The 19606-nt window shown below is 39.6% G+C and overlaps 1 protein-coding gene across 2 annotated transcripts in view; it reads left to right on the plus strand.

The window, feature by feature from the left end:
• The window catches only part of TBL1XR1 (TBL1X/Y related 1), a 109888-nt gene that overhangs the window by 51202 nt on the left and 39080 nt on the right, over positions 1–19606 (plus strand). The window lies entirely within an intron of this gene.

The following is a 19606-nucleotide window of genomic DNA, read 5'->3' on the forward strand; positions in this document are numbered from 1 at the left end:
CTTGGGCCAGGAAATTCCATGGGTGCAGCATTTCAGTGTAATTACCTGCTCAGGGGATTTAGCTCAGAAACAGCAGGAGGGCTTGGAAGAGCTGGGGAGAATGAATAAGTCACTCCAAAGTGAAGGGGCTGGAAGATGTCTGCAAAAATTTCCACAAGACTGCAGCAAGTTGTTTTTAATTTGAATGCCTTCGTGGTGCCTTCAAGTAGTCGTGTGACCTTACCGCTCCTTAGAAGACAGGTGAATGAATAAATGCATATAACTATTAGCCCGTGCTTCCCCAGCAGCTAAACCCATCCAAACACTGATCTGCCAGGCTATTATGTTAAACTGCTTCCTTGCAAAGGAAGACAAACAAGGGAGGGGGCAGGAGCTGCAGAGTTGGATTTGGTATGGAAGCCTTGTCTGTGCTGGCACCTGCCAAGGACAGCTGGAGGTCTGTGCTGCTAGCTCCAAGACTTTTGCGCTGGAATTGCAAAATTGGCTTTGTTTCAAGAGGAGCTGAATGGCAGCTCTCAACTATAGGTATATAAAATGAGTATCTGCAGATGAGCAGCTCTTTGTAAGGTGGTAGAGCTGAAGGTCGGTTGTCATTATACTGAGAACAAGGACCCCTGCATTCCAGAGTTTATGAAACTTGACAGTACTAAAGATGTTGCCCTCAAGAGCCTAGAATAATTGATTCAAAATAAATAACCCTGCAAGACTAAGGCCCTTATTCTATGAAATACAAATGCCTGTGCGTACATGTAACTTTGAGTGTAGGAGTAGTTCTTTTGTGATATAAATAAGGAGCACTCACATGTATAAAGCTAACCAAGCCTGAAAGCACTTTGAACAGTAGAGCCTAAAAGTGCCCATGAAATTTATTGTTGAGTCTGTTGGTTGTACAGTTTATGGAGTGCAGCCTTAAAAGAAAAAAAAAAAATATTTCTAGCAGGTTCTGAAATAGTCAAAAATAACTGACAACATGAAATTTTGGACTGTTTTGCTCCTTCTGAAATCAGTGGATGCTGTTATCAATGAAGGAAGGTGAAGTACAATGTATTTTGTGTGATAATTTGTTGTGGCTAAACAATTCTATTTCAAAACGTTCATGCATCAGTTCTATTTACTGGACCAGCATGGATTAGCTAATCTAGTGGTTTATGTGTGGAAGACAAAATACTAATAATAATGTGATACAAAAGAAAAGTTCCATCGTGCGGTAGGGTGCAAACTGTGATAAGCATTAAAAATTCTATGTACACCATTCAGAGCCGTTTTTGGAAGGGTTTTTGAATTTTCTGTTTCTTGACAGAAAGCAAGTTAAACACACAAGTTAAACACATCCCTTTCTGATTCAGAGGGGAAACACCTCTTTTCTCCTTTTTCTGCCATTAAAGTTCACCACTGAATGAATCAACTGAAACAGAAATGAACGTCCTTTAAAAAAATTTAAGTGTTGGCTCTGTTTTGAAGTACCGTTTTTCAGAGAACTTTCTCTGCTGTTTCTCCAAGCGTTTTACAGTTCAGAAATAAGCTTTGACTAAGAATTCTCGGCAGAATCATAAATATGTAATTATCTAAGCAGCTGGGATATTTAGCCCCTGGCAGGTGCCCAGTGCAGTGCAAGAGCAAAGGGAACTGGGCCAATATCTCAAGCTAGAGGAACATCATCTAAAACAGGGTGAGGACCATTGCTGTTCCTTATCTACTTCCATTCCTAGGTTTTAAATCTTAAATGTACCTGAAAAGAGGCTGTTTCTGCTGCCATGGGCTATCTTCTCTTACAGCTGGTTTACTCTGGATTTTTCATTGTTGTCTTTCTCTGCTTCATCTCCCCCGCCTTAGGTTTTTTTCTGTCTTTTTACTGCTTTATACTGGTGTTGGTTCAATAGATAATAGTAGTGCAGTTAGCATTAGATTATATCTTACTTGATCAACATGCCATCTGCTTTAGAGGAGAGGGAGATTTTGTGTTTCTGCTCTGGGTTCACTGCCATATGCCCATGGTGAAGTCGTATAACCTGAAATGAGCCTTTTCCTGCTCTATTATAGGAAAGAATTAGAAATACAGTGTAAAATCTTCTTGACATTGACAAAGTTTGTTGCATAGTTAAAAAACTAAACTGGCTTTTGGGTGTACATGAAGTAGGATGTTGTAGAGAAAACCCAAGGACAAGCTCTTTTGTGTCCCAGCACGAGTGTGTTGCCATCTGCAGAAGAGCAAGGCTGATTTCACAGGAGACTGTGTTAATGTGTCACTTGTATCACCAGGCCTTGATCCTGGTTTCCTTCTTATCAACAGAAAGTTGATGTTAGTTCAAGTTAACAAAAGTAAAAGCTGCCCTTAGTTTCAGCAGTGCTGATGCTGGGAGGTAATGAATATTGCTGCAGAACAACAGGAAGTCTGTAGGCTGTGTGGAATGACACTGCTGATGCTGACTTTTATTTACTCAGGAGAAACAGAGACCTGCTGGCCTTCAAAAACCAGGACCCTGTGTGGCCATCAGCATGGATGGCAGGGCTAAAAGCCTGTATTTGCATTCCAAGCCTTTAGTTCACCCTGTGAATAGAAACAAAAACTGTAGTCAGTGGGTTAGCGCACCCATATTTGTAAATAAAGGTCACGTGTGGTGTTCTTATTGTAATTTAGTGAACAAATATAGGAAACTATTCAAGACAAGGGATTTGAATCCCATACTAAGCATACATATGTAGGATCGGCATCCATGAATTTAATATTCACACAAATGGAGGGTATTGATGTCAAATGTGAACCATAATTGGAATCTTTGACCTCATTAATGATATTCATGAAATCTTCCCCTTTCAATTAATTTCTTTGGGCTGTGGATGGACCATATTTTATTACTGTCTACACATGTTTTAAAAATGTTTTATCGTATGGTCAGGTGTTTAACAGCTGTGCAAAAAATAGGTAAGTCCAGTAGCATAAGTTAAATTTAAGTCCATCATAACAATGTAAAGGAGAGGACTTGAATAAAGTAATGAACTGGGCATGTGGTATGACTCTTGGCAATGGTTCTGTGCAGGGCAAGGAGCTGGACTCAATGACCCTTGTGGGTCTCTTCCAACTCAGCTGATTCTGTGGTTCTGTGAAACTGGCAAATGAGCTTTTATAAAATCAGCCATTTCACTGTCTCGTAACGTGTTCTCTCTTTTAGCTCAGTTGACATTTTTTATGAGAACAGCCATGCACTTCTGGTAAAGAGCATACAGTAAGCCAAATAACATATATGTGATGGGCTATGAAGAAGTGATTTTAAGTGTGTGCTTACTGATGAGAATCCAGAATAGGGTCACTGGTGGTTAAAATGAACAGAGGCAGATCAACCATCAGAGCAGTCTTTTTTCATGAATAAAAGAAACAAATTTAAAACTATCAGGTACATAACACACAAATTAAGGGGGAAAATAGATGGTCAAAGGTTAAAGAGGGAATGAAAACACAAGTTTTATGGTCACAAGATCAAATGAGGCATTAGTTAATTTTCCTTTTTTTGGTGCAGTTCAGCAGGAGTTCAAGTAATTCAACCGAGTGATTGAACTGGAACAGGAAAGAGTGCCAGAAAAACTGGTTACTAATAACATAAACAGAAAAAATAATCAAATGAAGTTAAGACTAGATATCAGCATTTCACATTAAAATGCATTTGAAAAGACCAGATTCCAGCCTAGTTCATGGAACCTGATTTACATAGAAAACAAATTTGTAACAACTATTTTTTCAACAGCTGATAAATTATTCTACTAATAAGCTGTCAGAATGGATTTAACCAAGAAGTGGCTGAGGCTCAGATGGTGTTTTCTGAAGACTGACCATCTGGGAAATGAGCAGTAACATGAGTAGTAGGTAAGGGTAAGGGTATTGGAACTGTGTAAGGAGGTGACTTAATTATGTAAATAGCAAATGGAAACCACATTAGGGATGCTGGGCTTTTGCTCTCAATAGGAGATAACATACAACTTAATATTTCCTACCATTGATACCCCAAGGTGATGTGCTGCTCTTCAGGCAAGATCATTGCTGCCTTTTCTTGTACACATTTCGTACTTCTTATGATAAGCAAGTAACTGGTATGTGTTTGAGTTTGTGACTGTGAATGCAGCTTAGAATAGACTGTTGGCATACCTTTCCACTGGCCTAATTCCTGGCTTGTTTTATATTTAACTTTTTCTAAAAACAAAATCCTTTTCTGCTGAACCGTTCAATTTTGGTTATTATTAAGGTTTTTCCAAGGCTGCTGCAGTTTACAAGGTTCCTGTTTTAAAGTCCTCCCCAGTTGGTGAGCAGACTCTTCCTTGTCCCAGTTCTTGGCTCAGACTGTGGTGAATAGGCTGTTGTGGAGCAAAGTTGCTTTCAATGACCCATCCAGTTTTGTTTTAACATCCTTTTTGCTGAAGCTGACAGAAGTTTCTCAGCAGATTGGCCTCCTCATTGCCTACAGGAACAGCTGTTGCCTTTTTGTTTTGGTTTGGTGGCTTGGTTTTTTTGGTTTTTTTTTTTTTTTTTTTAATTCACACATCTCCATGGTGGTCCACGTATTTCAGGTGAATTTCCTTTTCATCATAACGCAAACTAAATAAACAGATTTTTGTCTTTCAAAATGCCCATGTCAAGGCAGTTGCAGGGATTATCCTGTTGAGTTTGACTTGCATTTGGACTGTTCCTGTTAAAGCTTATAATTTTCATCAGACTGCTTCTCAGTTTGTCCACAGTTGGATGTGCACTGTAGCATATTTGGAAGAGGAATGTGTGTTATATGTAATCCTCTGAAATGTCTTAGTCCTAACATCCAAGTGTCTGGGGTTCATGGGAGTTGGGTCATGAGGGAACTGAGAACACAGGGCAAAAACTGTAGCCTGGGATAAAACAGTGTAATGATCAGGAACATTATAGTTCAGCAAATTCAACAGCACGCAAGCAAGTCCTGGACTCATTTTTTGTCTGATTTGGAAGACAATTTAATCCGTTATGTAAATCTTTAAATTTATGCTTTGAAAAAGGAGTGTTATGTGCGCAAATTCTAAATCATTCCGAAAAGAACTCGTGGCATCTATACATAGCAAACCTATGGGAAAAAATAGTCATTTTTAGGGTTCCTGAGGTTCTGTTGTTACCCCAAGATAGATGTGGGACGCTTTGCAAGTGCATGAGTGGAGAAACATCAGGAAAGGCAAAGCTTGAGCAGAGTGTTACTAGAAGTGCCAAGTTACAGCTGTGGTGAGTGACATCAACTTAAAAAGATGTCAGCTATGCAGGACTCATCAGTTAGGAACCTCTGTGCTTGCTTTTGAAGAAAAAGCCTTGCAGCTTAAGTGAAGTCAATTGTTCCACATATTTTTGTGACTTGTAACTCATCTGGCGAAAAATCCGCAGTGGTTTGTAGGCACGGTGCTCTGTGTCGGGAAAGGAGCTTGGGGATCCCAGGAGGAGGTCTGGGTCACAGAGTAACACCCTTCCTTCCTTATTATCTTGCCCTGGCAGCAGGGCATTTGTGTTCTTGCTATATCCACAGGAATCTTCGATTGGAAAATTAATATATGTCAGAGAAGTTATGTATTTAAAGTAAATCCAGCCTTGCCACATGCATCACTCTGGCTACACCCATGAGAATTGCCAAGAGGTCAACTGAAAAATTGCCTAGAGGTCAGCTGAAAGGGCCTTTTTGGGAAGTGGGCGAATTCACAGCCCTCCCTTGGACAGCTTATGGGAGCTGAGTAGCACTTAGGACAATTTGGAAGATGATGCTGTGTCTCATTTCCACAAGCAGCTCTCTGCACACTGTCAGGGTTGAGAAACGACAGTGCAATCTTACCACGTGCGCGGGTTTAGGGGGTTTGAAGAGCAGTTTTGTGGCTACCTCAACTTTAAATTCAGTGTGATACACAGCGCCTCTGCCAGCATATGTTGAAATCCTGTGATAAGAGTGCTATAATTAGGAAGCTTAGTTGAAGAATTGGGTGAAGGAAACACTTGCATTCCTTAAGTATAGAGGATTTGTCAAAAAGCGAAGCATTCCCTGACTTGCTATGAATTCCTAGGAGGATTTCATGATACATATCTTGGGTTAAATGAAAAGGAATATACTGAAAGGGGGAGGGGGACGATTGTTTCTGTTATAATGTGTGAATGCCATAAAATCCTCCTAAATGCAGTGTTTTGAAGAAGGGGTTTTGCTGCTTTTTCCTTTTCTCATTCCATCTTACAGGAGGATTGTAGGATCTGTAAAGTGTGGACTTCACTGTAGGAAATGCATCTATTTATCACTTCAAACCAAATCTAAGCGAGCTGTATGGATTGTTTTAGTAACACCTAGCAAAAAAATAATTTGTTTTGGGAACCTTAAATCTACTAAATATTTGCTGAGTGAAGAAAGAATCATAGCCAGGCAGAAGTGCATGTGTAACGTTTTGCCTCACACTAGGATAATGGCTGCAAATTTCTAGAGCTTCAGCTGTTTAATAAGGCATTCCCTAACTCAGCCCAACAGCCAGAGCCAAGAAAAGAAAAAGTGCCTGTTCCTGTGATGCTTTTACCTTCCCTCTCTCAGCCTGTTCCTGCAAAACACTTCCCTGCTTGCTCAGCTCTGGTCTAGCTCAGTGCCTGTGTTTCTGCTGGGCTCACTGGGGCTGAGCAAGGACCTGGTTGTAGGAGGCTGGTTGCTATATGGTTAGAAAATAACAGAAATCCCATGCTCTCACTACTAGCTCTATACAGATTGTTTGTTTCTTCCAGACACAATTAGACTTGTTACATAGCTCTTTATCTAGCTCTTTTTCTAAAATAAACCAAGGACTAGCATTTAGTCCTCATTCAGTGCTACAAATATTTCATTCCACTGGCCAGAGAAGAAGTTACTGAATTTAGATAAAGATGACAATATTCAACATTGTATTTATCCTAACTCAGTAACAACTGGCACTTGCAGGGATGTTTAGAAAAGCTGTGTTACATCTCAGCACTTGCATTATCATTGAAGACTCTTCTGTTTATTTTGTCTCACACAGAAGAGGAATCTTTTTAATGGGTGTGCTAGGAGGACAGACTTGGCGGCAGCAGCAATGCTGGCTCTCTGGAGGACCTTGGTCCGTAAGAGAGAGCAGCAGATGGTCTAAGGGAATATATATTCAAACAAAGCAACAAAAGTCCTGGACAGGAGACTTTGTTGTTGATGTTTGATGTTGTTTATTGACCTTGTCTGGTGAGATTATGATCTCTTCAGCACAGGAACGAAGTCCTACGTGTTTATGCAACCTTAGCACAATGGGGGCCCCATCTTAAAAAGGGATGTTTTGGATGATGCTGTTATTCAAATAAATGGTGGTAATAATAATGTTCATTATGTCTGGTTTTAATTGTTGTGAAGGTTCCTTGAGCAAAGAGAGACGTGCCTGAAGCAGAACAGCAACATTTTAAGTGAAATGAGTAAAGTCCCCATGATCCCTTGCATGTGTTGCTTTTTTTAATTGTCTGTGTATTTTGTAGATGTTTTTGTACCACTCCGTTTTATCCAAGTGTGTATAAAACCACATCAGAGATTTTACAAGGGTTAGTATCAGTGCATTTTGTGATTTATACTCAGTAGTAAAGATGATGACTGCCAGAGGTTTTTTGGTTTTATATAATCCTGGCTTTTCAGCCTTGTAATTCACTTGCTGCCTGTTTTGCAGTGCAGAGCAGTGGTAAAAACTTTGCACATAGACTTGTTTGACTTTTCCTTCTCTACAAGTCATGGAATCACAGCTGAGGGGGTGGCCACCCCTCCTCTGCATGGTACCTGCTCGTTTTCCTCCCAGGCACTGATTTCTGGTAGCCTTGTTTTGTTGTTGTGTTTTTTTTTTTCCTCAGGTTTCAGTATTACAAATGGAATGGAAGGACAGTGTAAATAGAGATTAATTTGGTTACGTATGGCTGTGCTGTGAAAAATGCAGGTCCTTTGTGTCTAGAAAATGGGTCATGTTTTAATTGCATTGTCAAGGGTAGTTAATGCTTAAACAGTTTGCTTCTCAATATAAAAGGGAATAAAAATGGATCTGCTATTAACTTTTCCTGGCACGCCTAAGATTATAATATATATGTATAAACCTAAAGTACAACAGGTCTAGAAAGCCCTACAGACTTTTAACTACTTGCAAGTGCTCTCAGTTTTCTTCGTGACAAAATGAGCTATTTTTGTTTTTCAATACTATATCTTGTGGTATATCTACAGTGAGCCTCTTCTCATCCAAGTGCTGCTATGCTGAACAGACAGACCAGTTCTCCTCACCTGAGGCAGAAAATAACATTTTTGGTATACTTTGAGTAGCTTTTCCAGCAGATTAAGGAGCTGAAGTTCAAGTCCATGCTCAGCTGACAGTGCTGCCTCATCCTTGTGCCTCGGACTGCCTTCCATACCCTGTACCTCACGTTTGCTCTTGGTGCTATCCAGAGGTTGTGTTCATGAATAACCCTGTCTGCTTTTCTTGCTGTGGTGCACAGGGTCACTGGAGTTCACTCTTTTCTTAACTGCAATTCAGGTGAAGAGCACGATGGCAAAGGGTTTATTGTTCCTGTGGTTACATAATGGGATAGTCAGTGACAATAATTTCAGTTAATTAGGTTAAATTCAGCAGAAAGGCAGCTTCTGTGGCATCTTGGAGGGAGAATCCTCTTACCAGGAGATCCACCTTAGGCTGACCATGGAGTCTGTGTTTTGCCTGGTGGAAGCTCGTTCCCTCAGCACTGTCAGGGAACCCATGGGATATCTAAGAGCAGTCTGAGAACACACTGCTTACAAATGGGTGTTCATCTCTCAGCAGTAGGGGTAAAGTGTCCATTGTTTGCTTGATTATTTTTTTTTTCTGTGATTTGAAGAAGCTTTTGGTGTGGATTTTTTGAGTGATCTGTATGAGGCAGGACTTACTAGAAAACCACTCATCTTCATCTCCTTAACATACTCAAACCTCTAAATTCTATCCCTATTTCTATTAAAGAGTAATTAAACCATAAAAAATCATATCAAATGTCCTTCCCTCTGTAAAGCCAATTTTGCCTAGGGTAAGCGTAGCCAAAAAAAAAAAAAAAAGGAAAATAATGTTTTCCTACTGCTAATAGTGTTTGCAACTTTTAACATGAGCATTAGAGGTAAAATGATTTGGAATAGGAGAAACAGAAGATATGAACTAGGTCTTGACTTGGTGCTGGTTTTATATAAAGCAGGTGGTGTGAGAGTGGTTGTGGTGTTACAGCTACAGAGGCAAAACTGCTTATTGATTGCTGGGCTCCAGTTTTTATTCATAACTGTAAGACATGTGAATTCCTACAGCTGTTGCTTGAGTGAAATTTGCTGATAATGGAGACTTTCACTTAGCTGGTCAAGCCCACTCTAATCCTGAACATTTTTAAATGTCTCCTTAAGGTTTAAATATTTTTAGTATCTTTAAAGAAAAAGCCCATCAGGGGATGGATGAAACTACATTCACCTTTTCTTTCTTACCTTCTTTTTGAGTACCTTGCAGCTTTTTTGCTTACAAGTGTGGCAGTTATTAGAAAAAATAGAGTGTACAATGGATAAAAAATAGCCCACATGATGAAAGTGGCTTTGGATCCCAGCTAGCTCTGTATTTGTTTCTTGCAGATTTCGTTTCCTTTTCCTGATTTTCTTCCTCTAATTTTTAAATAGTTATAGTGTTAAAGTGAATTTTAAGATAAAAAGAAAATTTAGGAATCAGAAAACCATAGACAATCCTGTTCCCAGACAGCAAGTGATGATCTTAATCACTCAGGATTCTCTTCCCTCCCCTTGGATTTAAAGATGAATTGGCAACGTGCAATATTAGTTACAGCTACAATTGATTTCTTTGTACAAGCACTTTGGTATGCATAAATACATGAGAAATTAAACAGCTGGCACAGGTCTCCTGGTTTTGTGTAAATCTTAAGGCTAGGAGGATGCATTTTTTTATTTTAGTCAAGATTCAAAGACCTAGCTGTAGAAGGAAGTTCTGTAAATGGCATTATTAGGAGTGTGCTTCTGCAAGCTGATGGGAAGTGATGTGATTTTATACAAAGAGGAAAGCTAAACAGCAATGATTTTTGTGTTTCTCTTCAAATCTGTCTTTCAAACATTTCTGAGTATTCCAAATTATTCTGCTGTACAACTACAACTGTAAAAATATATTATTATCCACTGAAACATGAGCACAGGTCACCTCTTATTGAGGGGGTGGTGTTCCCTAGTCTTAAGTGTGTTTCAAGAACTGTTTCTATGTAATTCTGCCTCCATTTCTGTTTTCTCTCCATGGCAGGCGTACCTGAAACAATGAGTCCTGCTCCTCTCTCAGCAGAAGGCTTGAGGCAGTTTAGTGTGTGTTGGCAGGGTTTCTCCTGCCAGCTTTCCATCTTCACTGAGCATCCTCTGCAGGATGCTCTTTTTTCTGCTCTTCTGCAGATAGTGTCAGGCATCTGGAGAGAGAAAGGGAGCAGAACTGTTTTCAGGGCAGATCACAAAACCTAAACTGGAAGAAAATTTAGTGAAATAGGCGATATTCTTTAAAAATGTCTCTCTCTTCTTCCAAAGTCCCCAACGCAGTCTGGTTTGCCAGAGGAGTCCTCAGTTGCATCATTTACAAAAGCTGCAGAGAGGATGTGTTCCATGGTGATTGTGCTTTCCTTGGTTTTGCCATGATAGAAGAGCAGGAGAGGCTGTGTCAGTAGTAGCCACGTGTGAAGTCTGTCCTTCCTCTCGGTGAGCTGGTGGTCACTGGGGTTGGGGCTGCACTGGTGTGCTTTTCTGCAGGGTATCTTATGAAGGTGCAGCCACCCCTCCCCACTGATGGGTAAGATGTATTGCTGAGGGGTTTCTCCATTTTGTGGGTGACTCTTGCAAGTCTAGAGATGGAGTAGTACCGTGTACTGCATCTCATGGTGCACTGCTTTTGGTACCAGCAATCAAAGCTAGTCTTTCTCTGGGAAATAATAAAATCAGGTCTAGGAATTTCTTTATTGCCATCTCCTGGACACTCACTCCTCCCAGCATCACTATGTCCAGCATCCCACCGAACTTCATCCCAGTGTATTACTTAACTTTATTTATTTTTATTGTTTTTTTGGGTTTTTTTTAAATTTTCTTTTGCATAGACTTCTAGATGGAAAAATGTTTGCACCAGCTTATGTGATATAATAAAGACTATTAAAATCCAACATGGCTTCTGTACATATAGTTGCCTATAATGAAAGTTAGGTATCAGTTTGGGAAGGCACACAATAGGGGTATTGTAACTGAGCAGTGGCTGACATGTCGCTCAAAACTCAAAGTAGGTTGTACTATAAATATAGTCTCTTGTTTTGCAATTGACATTTTGCTAGTGGGTGGCTAATTTGAAAGGAAATAGACCAGTGATCTAATATTAATAACTAATTAATAGTTATGTGGATATTTTAAGTCTATTTTTCTGCTTATTTATAGGCATATATTATTCATCTGCGCTGTGTATCCTTCTTTTCGTGTATGTTTAATTCTGAAACTTTTGCTTCGGTAGCACTTCGGTAGCAATCAAAAGCTTGCTAGCAAAGTCAGTGTGTTCTTCAAACCCACTTTTTAAGGATGATAATTTCAAAGTAATAACACTTCAGCTACTGAGGGAAGTCTCCCTCTTGAAGCAAGGCCTAAGAGGAAAGCCAGTGATGCATTGTCTACATCTCACCTGCATTTGTGAGTCCTAAATCAGCATCACTCCTGTATGTTTTCCTGCGTGTAAAGTAGAATGTAGGGTAGTTTTTAGGCCTCCACTGAAAGTGTGTAGCTCATAGACAAACTGAAGAGGAGTAAAATAAGAAGGAGCATCTAACAAGCAGCTTGGTCCTTTGGGATCAGAATAAAACATGCATTCAAGTGCTTGTTGCTTCTCACAGCATATGTGTTACTTTACCAAAGAGATGTGATGTTCTTGTTTGCTCTGATGGGACAAACTTCAACATAGGTTTTTTGTCTCTTCTACCTATTCCCCCTGCCTCCTGCCTTTTCTCTCGCACTCACATTAATCTGTAAATTAATAAGCATGTGTGATACTTGTCCTTTTAATGAATTCTTAATTGAATTGATAATAAGGCAGGAAGACTGTGTGAGAGATTCATTGTACTTTGTGTATGCTCGATACGTTTAGATCTGTTTTGTCACATATCCAAACATTTTTTAATGTATTCCACCAAACTCCACAGAGCAGTGCTGCGCTATCTGGGCCCTGACTGCTAGCTGTGGAATTTGTGTGTTGTCTTTGCAGCTCATCCCTCTTGTGTGAATAACTTTGCTGTGAGTGCTCAACTCACAGGGAACAAAAATTGTTTCCCACTGTCTCCAGAGTTTGCATTACTCATTTAGCTATGGTCCTAGGAGGTTTAAGCCTTGCCCTAGAAAGTGTTTCCTTGTTGTTGGATTAAAACCTGCTGCAGGAGGTTTTAATTGCCTGTGGAACTCTCCTGTTACTGGAAGCACCCGCAGTTCCCTTTGACCAGTTGCTGCATCATCTGCATTAAGGTGGTCTCAGCATTTGCTGCAGGTGTGAGGAAAAGCCCATGTTAGCACCAAATGTCTAACAACAAGCAGATACAGCATTCTGCCTTTTAATACCTGGCTCTGCAGAGGGTGGGGATTGCAGCTGTTGGCTTGTTGCAGGGCATGGCATTGATGATAGAGGAAACATAGTGTGAGGCTTTAAGCTTTCACAGCCAAATTGGCTGTGCTTTTCCAAAAGTGCTGAGCTCTTTTGTATTTGGTCTCCCCAAAGCTGTGTCTCTGTATTTCAGCACAGTTCATAGTGTCATCATTGTGAAACAAACAGTTGTGGATAGACAGACTCCCTGAAGCAAGCTTCCTCCTTCCGTTTTCTTACAGATATCCAGAGACTGCAATTTCAAAGTGCTTTCGTTTGTTTGTTGGGTTGTGGTTTTTTTTTTGGAGGGGGATTCTTTTTCCTGTCTCTTATGTACTTTGCTGTGCAGAGGGCAGCTCTGGGCTGCCAATCTGCGAACCAATCCCAAAAATCTTGTGTCACTTATGCGGGGATCTTGCTGGGGATGTTGGTGTTTCAGGCATCGCTTGGGATCCAGGCCATTTCAGGAAGGGCTTGAGGTTGTTGTCCATTGATAAAATGCAGTTGGCAGTCAGTGTTTGTCCAGGTCAGAGGACAGAGCTGACACCACCAATGCCCTCACCTGTGCTAGTGCTGAGGGTTGTGTGTGGGGGCAAATAGTGAGGCACGTGATGTTTGAATTCTCCAATTTCTCTAATTTCAGAGTCAGTTTGAGGCATGTTGGAAGTGACTGTCAGGGGGTTGTTTTGAAGTTTTTGTACCTCTGTATTTTTCTGACTCTTTTTGTGTGACAGTACATGTTTATATTTTCAGTTCCTTGTGACTCAGGGAATCTTTTCTCTATGTATATGCTTATTGCAGGCAGTTAACATAGTCCTGTTGATTCTCATGTAATAATGAGAGCACATCACAAGGTGCACTCTTAATCTGCCAAGATTTATAGACATTTTTTTATTCTCTAGCAATAAAAAACCCCCCAAAAGCTCTTAATGCTTTAAAAATTTGCAGAAATTCTCTTGTATTTCAAGTGTTAACAGGTGGTGTTGGGTTGTAGGTTGGACTTGATGATCTCAGAGGACTTTTCCAACCTAAATGATTCTGTGGCAACTTCAGTGTTTTCTCTCTGTAAAAAGCACATCTGCATCTGGGCAATCCTGCTTGCCCTTGTAATATTTACTTGCTTATCTTTTGTATTAAAAATAGTAAACCATGTTTGTCAAATAATATAGCAGGTCACACAACACTTTAAGCATCTTGAAAATTACCTTTATGTCAGTCCTGGTGGAGCACTGGAAGTGTCTGTCAGACACTGGGAATATGAAGCAATGGTTCCTGTGCAAGGTTCTTGTGTCTTGAGCTGCTGCTGATCCACCAATAAATTCAAGGAACTTCACATTTGCCCTGTGAAGGGTTGTGAGCAGGAGCAACAGACAGTTGATGTGTTGGAAGTAAACAAGTAAAGTTCATGAGTGACTCTCACACATACATGAGTTGGAAGCATGGACTTTTTTAATGGCTGGGATCCTTCTTTGGTTCAGATGTGTAGCCTAGAGATACGGTCTTCCATCAGAATGGATTGTTGACTGTTTTTGTTTGAGTTTGTCTTACATTCCATAAGTATCTCACTAGTGCTGCTTTGGTGTTCATAGGTTTTGAGGTGGTGTTTTCCTATACGAAAACACAACTTTCTGAGTAGTGCTACAAACAAGTGCCTTTTGCAAATGTTCCCCCTTCCCCCCCCACCCCCCATATTATTAAAGGCCCATTGAGTCTGAAAATTAAGTAATGTAGCTTCCCACAAACATGCATATTTTTCAGTGTAATTGGAAGATGTTTTGGATTACTGTCTCTAGGCCTGTGGAGCCAAGAACCCAATTATAGGCATGGTTAGAACGCGATCGTGTGCGTTAGTCAGATTTATAACAAGATTCCAATAATGCAAAATTGCTGCACGACAAATTAGTTTGTATAGATTTTGACAGTTGTTGCCTTTAATAAACTAAATTATTAAGCAATACACAGCTGCAACACTTGCGAAATTGAAGAAAAATAGACTCATTTCCCTGTCAAAATCTTTTCCACAGAGCAGGACCACGGGCGTGCGTAAGTCTGGTTTGAGTTGTTCCGCTGACTTTGTGAATCCATCTGTCCCAAGATGATTTTCTCTGTGAATAGATGAGAGACAGGTTACAAGAGCTACATTTAAGACTTTGTCAGGCACCTTCTTTTTACTGTTAGTGCTGACAGATGCAGTTGCAATCATTTGGGCTGACACTTATTAAGCTAAGATTTGGGGGGTTAATTGTAATTTATGGATAAATGGTGACTAGATTAATGCTGCTTGTTTATTTTCACTACAAACCTGAGCCAAGAATTTACAGTCCCCTGGCAGAGTGCAAGAGCCATTGATGTGGTAATTCCATCTACCAATTGAATTGGATGTCTGAAATCCAAGGTCCTGTCGTTCCCTGGAGTAAAGTGTTACAACACTATAAAATAAAGCAAAATCTACTAAATTCTAGCAATCAGGCTATTCAATCAGTAGCTTTTTTACACTTTCCTGTCCTGAGCTATGTTCCAGCTGCAGATTTGAGAACCACTGTGGCTGCCAAGTGACATTTGTATCTAGAATGGCAAAGACTCTATATGGACTTTAATTAGATATGACATAATTATGATACAACCTGCTTTTGGTCCAATTTAAGACCAAGTTCCACTATTTTTTACATGCATTTCCAAGCAAATTAAAGCCCAGTTTGAGATATGTGCTCCATCCCAGCTACTTGATATCTGTTCAAAAGGAGCTGAGATTCCAGCAGTCCATGGTCACTGCCCTGCAGTTTGGAGCTTTCCTTTTCACAGTCCAAGAGCAGCAAGGGCAGACCTTATTTCTGAGTGTCCTTGGCTGCTGTCGCTTGAGGTGTTTCAGCTCTTGCACTTTTCTCCTGGGAGAACATGATGGCACTGACTTAATGGGGGTAAATTGAAAGATGAAGGCTGCTCATTTTCTGTGCGTGGTGAGGGTGAATCTCTGGTCATGAATTCAGAGGCAGGCACAAAGTACAGAGCAGCCTTCTGCTGTTGGAGTGCTGACAGTGATGATGGTTGATGGCATAAAATAAAGCTGCTAGAGATTGTGTAGAATGGCAAGGGAGAAAAGAAAAAAAGAAAAATATATTTATTTAACAAATTCTAATACAGTAAAATGGAGGATTTTCAGAAAGGAGAATGATGACCAGCTTTACAGTGCTTTTGAGTGGCTTACATTTTGAAGGGTGGTTTTTTTTGGAAAAAGAGCTGCAAGTTCCAGACATCACTTTTAATGAGTATGCAAAATAGTGGCTGTAGTATTTGCAACGCCAGTCGTGAAACAGTACTATTGGAGACAGCCTTTAAAAGTTAAATATTGCTGCCTTCCAGTTTGGTAAAAATGATTCCTGTGTTTGACTTTTTTCAATAAGCCTACCCTTATAAAACTTAAATGTTTTAAGCCAAATCGTGTGAATTACGATCAGGCCAAAGAATTTGGAATATCTGTCGAATAGAAAGAATGAGAATTTCAGCATCTTGTTTCCAAAATAGTTGTACATGCTTCTTGCTTTCTTCATGTGCCCTTGGCAGTCAGTCAAGACTTTTTGAGCACCATCAGTGTACTCTGAAAATATCCTCTGCACTTCATAAATCGTTAAGAGGATGAATTATGGAAATGACAGTGGATAAGGAAGAGAAGCAAAGATGCACATTCACTTGGGACATTGCCTTGAGGCTGGTGTCATTTGTTGGTTGGATGGTCTTTGAAATAGAGGCATTAGAGAGAATAAGTTGTAGCGAGCAGATCAAATATCTCATTTATAGTCATACTCTTCACACAGAAAGAAAACAACATCAAATATTATTAACAGGTGGTCTAGTGGGAAGACAGCAGTAAACAGTACTTCCTAAAAGTGGATAATTTCTCTCTCCCTGATGGGCCACATTCAATTTATAAAATGCACGTCAGTATTTTTTATGACCACATAATTTACTTTTTTGTCTTGTTTTCCCTAACTACAGACAATTTAAAATCAAAACAAACAAAAACCCTAGTCAGCCATTAAAAAAGGTTACTTGTTTGTTAGTTGAAAAGCAACTCTTTTTTTTTTTTGAGTTTAAAAATTGAGACTTAAGTCCCAATCTACTAGCAGTAGGGATTTCATTTAAAAGAAATGGAAGAGAAGAAAAATCAAAAAAGGTTGTGGAAAAAACCCCACCCATGGAATAGGTAAATGGGCTCTGTCCTGATCAAGGAGCACGCTCTAGTGGTGGGTTAATCTAGCCTGGCCTTCTCGGGTGCCCATCCTCCACCTCCACTGATATTAATCAGCTTCTTCAAGAAAGTGACATTTTCACAGAATCTTTTTAAATTTACCATTTCTGTTGCTGTCCTGTGCCAAAACAAGTGCAATGTGTTTACGTGTGGCATCATCACTTGTATTGGTGGTAGTGAGATGAAATTCCTACTCTCTAATTAATTTTGCAGTGGGGAAGTCTATTTTTACAGATGGTTTTTAAATGCATAGATATTTTAAGCTGCAGAGGGAAAGATTTCATGCTCACGATGCACAAATTCTTATGGAGTGTGAGCATTTTAGTAACAGACACAGTTGTTAAGCTTGCCTGTTAACATCACGTAAAATGTTGGGTTCCTGAAATTCTGCACATTTTTGCACTGTTTTCTGTTCTTGTCCTCTCCCTGAGGCTGGTAAATCTCTTCAGTTCTTCCTCTCTCGTTCAACTTTTTTTTTTCTGTAATGAGACTTTAGCTTTACAGCTTGATTCTCTTCAGATTCCTGAAATACACGTAGATAGGCATCTTGTAAGAAAGAAAAATAAAATACTAAGTATGTAGCAATGAAGCAATCCACAGCTGAAGAGTAGATATGGTAGGGGAAATTATGCCTTGTGATTATAGGTGAGCACCCTGTGATGTGCTTCATTTCATCATATCACTTGGTAGGAATATAATTAAATGTGAAGTTTTTATCCTACATCCTTCACTGTATGTGAAGGGTTTTTTACTACAAATTCTATTCACATCACTAACATACATAAAAAACCCCCAGACATATACTCTTTATGCAGTGTGTCTCTGCAGCACATGCAATAAATTTTACTCTTATTTATTAATTTGAAACAGATTAAAAATACATGGATTTTTAGAGGACTATCTGATGGTCGTGTTACGAGCTGCAAGTGCCTGCAGAAGTAGCCGACTATCAGGATCCATCTGAAAAAATTGCTTTTGTTGCTTAGTCATTCTTAAAAGCCCTGTTAAGTTAGGCCATGTATTTAATTGTTGCTGTTCCCTCAGCCCTCTCCATGCCATGGCTAAGGTAACTGTGAACAGGTTTCTTGCTGTTGTAGAGAGGTTAATGCAAAGGTGAATTTCTGGTGTTCAGTGTGTTTTGTGTTTTCTGTGTGTGCTCTGAAGGTTGCTGTGGAGAGGAAAGGAATTCCTCTTAAAGCAGGTTCCGTTGAGGGTGTGGTGGTTCTCTGCTCTCCTGTAGGGCCTCTGGGTTCTTTCTCTTGTTTGGCATCATTTTGGGGGTAATTTCAGTTATTTACTTGAGCAGAGTTTGTTGCAAATGAATGAAAAGTCCTTAATGTAAACATAAAGTGTACAAGGTTCAAAGCATAAAAGTTGAAACTTACTGCTGTCTTGTTTGTTCACCCAGAAGGATCAACATCCCCTTTTAATGACCCTTTGCACTTAGAGTTAAAATTTTATAAGCTTGTTAAACTGTGTTTCTGATGATTTTTTCCCAAATTAAATTTTAGCAATGTAGTTGGCATATACAGTTAGGTTTGTAGAAATGATCAAAGCAGTATGTAATACCCTAGCAGAGAATTAAAATTACATTAATGGAGGGTCAGGACCTTTTCAGTTAGTTCTTGTGAATTACTGTCAGTGTTACAGGGAGGACCAGGACACTTTTCCAGTCCAGGGTACCATGGTTTTCGACACTACTGTCCATTTGGCTGTCAGAGGCTTTTCAGAAGGAAAAGAGAAGTTTACTTGATTCTCTTGGGAATTGAAACATGGAAAATGATTGCTGACCAAAATACCCTGTGGTTCCTCAATCAAAAGAGGAAAAAACATTTTCAAGTCTTATTGAGCTTAGCAACAGGCTAAATAGCAGAGAGTTTCTTAGACGTCAGTGGTTGCTTTTAGGATGATGGAAAGTCTGAAATGCTAAGTCCTGTTTAAGGCATGTGTTGCCTTCCTTGGTTTTAATCCTAGTATTTAAGGAGGTGCTTGGGAAGTTTTAGTGTTATTTATAATGTATTTTGTCAGCCTTTGTAGCTGGAGTTTAGTACTTAGAAAATTGTTTGCTGTTTTCCAGATCCTCTTCCAGAGGGCAGAGTTATCTCTTTTACTATTGAGTGTATCCTGCTTCAAACAGCTTTTTTTGATATGTGGATTCTTTTCCTGTGGTGCCCAGACAGTGTTCCTGTGCTTCTGCCTACAAATCTTCTCCTTAATCCCTTAGTTTACATAAGATCACTTTCTAATGATTTAATCTGTAATGAATATTGGTGGTAGGGATCACCATGGTACACAAATACAGAATCAGTAATTATTCTGATCACAGGTGTGCAATGTATTTCTAGGGACTGTTTAAATTTTGAAGTTGCCTGTAGAAATTGACTTCATGAGGGTATTTTAAGGATTGTTCATATAACACACTCTTTATAATTTGTCGATGTGAAATTCTGCTCCAAAATGGTCACTTTTGAAAACACTGGATTGTTTGATCATGGCCTTGTGTTTCCTGGTTTTCATCTTGCTATTGAATCATTTTAGTATGCATTGGTTAACCCTGCAATATCTATTGCATCAGTATTTACCCCTTTGTAAACTTTAATCTGGAGTCTCATAAAGAGCAGAAATTCCTTTGAAGCTAATATGCTATTCTGTGGTGGAGATTTGCTTTCAACTTAGAGTGAGAAGAGGATAGAGTTGAAACTGTGACTGTAATTCGCTTTT

This window comes from Coloeus monedula (assembly GCF_965178545.1).
Source record: "Coloeus monedula genome assembly, chromosome: 10".
Classification (NCBI taxonomy): Eukaryota; Metazoa; Chordata; class Aves; order Passeriformes; family Corvidae; genus Coloeus; species Coloeus monedula.